Source organism: Wasmannia auropunctata, unplaced genomic scaffold (genome assembly GCF_000956235.1).
Source record: "Wasmannia auropunctata unplaced genomic scaffold, wasmannia.A_1.0 LD335732.1, whole genome shotgun sequence".
Taxonomy (NCBI): Eukaryota; Metazoa; Arthropoda; class Insecta; order Hymenoptera; family Formicidae; genus Wasmannia; species Wasmannia auropunctata.
The window spans coordinates 4,314-7,218 of NW_012027158.1; positions in this window are offsets into that span (position 1 = coordinate 4,314).

The window sequence follows — 2,905 nt, forward strand, 5'->3', positions numbered from 1 at the left end:
AGACGTGTGCTCTTCCGATCTGAACAATTTGTTCAAGATATGATAACAGCTTCTAGGGATAAGAAACGAATTCGAGGTGTAAAAGGTCTCGCCTCTGTTATAAATCTTCCTTATTTTAATATTGTTTGGGGCTGTCCTATCGATTACATGCATGGTGTTCTTTTAGGAGTAGTTAGACAGTTGCTCGATATTTGGACTACTTTTAAATATAATAATAATAGCTGTGAAAATATGTATATTGGTGCTTCAAAGACATTAAAATTAATAAATGAACGTATTTTAAATATTTCACCTCCAGACGAAATTCATAGATTGCCACGATCGATCTATGAAAGAGCTAAATGGAAAGCAAGTGAATGGAGATCGTGGCTTCTCTTTTACTGCGTTATTTGTTTAAAAGGTATTATTGATGATAAATATATACAACACTTTTCATTATTACAAACATCAATTTTTATATTATTGAAAAAGGAAATTTCAATGCAAGATTTAGATTTTGTAAATAATAGTTTATCTGAATTTGTATTACAATTTCAAAATCTATATGGAGAATCGGCAATGACTTTCAACGTTCATTTGCTGAATCATTTGGTAGAATCAGTAAAAAAAACTGGACCATTGTGGGCAACTTCAAATTTTCCATTTGAATCGTATATATATAATATAAAAAAATTAGTAAATGGGCCAAAAGGTGTACAAGTACAAATAATATACAACTTTTCAAAGTATAATGAATTTTTACATATTTTAAACAGTGATGAAGTTTCAGAAAAATGCAGAGATTTTTGTAATGAAATTGCAAGATATAATATAAAGGCTGTAGATATAACAATAATTAATGTTCGCGTATTAGGAGCAGGATACTATGAAGATGATACTGTCATATATTATAGAATGTTAATGAATAACGTTTTGCTTACAAGTACTGAGTATAAAAGAAGCAAGAAAAGATGTAATTCAACAATTCAATTAAATGACGGCACATTTTGTACAATTTCTAAAATTATTAAAGACGGAGAAGCGATTAAACTTAAAGTTAGAGAACAAATATGTGAACAATTTTATATTAATACAGCTTGTGTTTACAATTGCATGAAAGTCATTGGGGAAGGTGATGAATATATAATACCCATAATTGATGTAAAAACAAAGTGTATACGTGTAGACACTAAAGAAAATGCGTTCATAATTAATTTTCCTAATAATTTTGAAATTCAATAATTGTAAAAAATATTTTAAAATTAAGAATTTCTTGAATATGCGTTATGTGTAATTTACCGTTCAATGTTTCAATGAAAATATTTGAATTTAAGTTTTAATAAAAAATATTCTACATTTGCAAAATAATCGTACCTAATTATTACCTATTTAATCCAGATTTTTAACATTTTATGGACGCAGACCGGTAGATCAAGTTATTGTGAATTCTCAGTAAATCCCGTAGAAGCTGATTCCTATTAATACCTATAGAAACTTATTCAATAACCTCTATTGTCAATTCCTGATAAATACTATATATATACATATTCCTGTTAATACCATTTCAATATAGGATTTAAGTTCTCATTAAAACATTAAGAAATGTATAAAAGTCTATTATGATTTCCTTGTAAAACTCGCTAGACAATGATTCCTGTTAAAACATTTAGGAATCTGTAGACTAGATTATTGTAAATTCCCGTAAATCCCGTTAGAAGCTGTTTCACATTAATATCTATAGAAACTTATAAGATTTAATCAATAACATCTATTGTAAATTCCTGATTAATACTATTAAATACACATTCCTGTTAATACCATTTCAAAGATATAGAACGTTATTTGAGAATTTCTAGTAAATTCCAATAGAAGTTAAGTTCCCATTAAAACATTAAGAAATTTGTAGAAGCCTATTGAGATTTCCTTGTAAGACTCGATAGGCAATGATTCCTGTTAAAACATTTAAGAATCTGTAGACCAAATTATTGTGAATTTCCAATAAATCCCGTTAGAAGCTGGTTCTTATTGATACCTATAGAAACTTATCAATAACTTCTATTGTGAATTTCTGATAAATACTTATAGATACACATTCCTGTTAATACCATTCCAAAGATGTAGAACGTTATTAGGGAATTTCCAGTTAATTACAATAGGAGTTAAGTTCCCATTAAAACATTAAGAAATTTATAGAAGTCTATTGAGATTTCCTTGTAAGACTCAGTAGACAATGATTCCTGTTAAAACATTTAGGACTCTGTAGACCAGATTATTGTGAATTCCCAGTAAATTCCGTTAGAAACTGGTTCTCATTAATGCCTGTAGAAACTTATCAATAACTTTTATTGTGAATTTCTGATAAATACTAATAGATACACATTCCTGTTTACACTATTCCAAAGATATAGAACATTATTTGGGAATTTCCAGTTAATTCCAATAGGAGTTAAGTTCCCATTAAAACATTAAGAAATTTGTAGAAGCCTACTGAGATTTCCTTGTAAGACTCGAAGGTAATGATTCCTGCTAAAATATTTAAAAATCTGTAGACCAGAATATTGTGAATTTCCAGTCAAATTTCGTTAGAAGCTGGTTTCCATTAATACCTATAGAAATTTATTGAATTTATTCAATAATATCTATTGTGAATTCCTGATAAATACTAATAGATAAACATTCCTGTTAATACCATTCCAAATATATAAAACGTTATTTGGAAATTCATAGTTAATTCCAAAGAGTTAAGTTCCAATTAAAACATTAAGGAATTTATAGAAGTCTATTGAGAATTCCTTGTAAGACTCATTAGATAGTATCAATAGAACCAATAAAAAATAGGTTCTATTCGAAAATGTAGAATCTAATAAAATCTGATAGGAAATTTCTTTTTGTAAATTATTAACATCGACTTATTCTGATTGTTTGA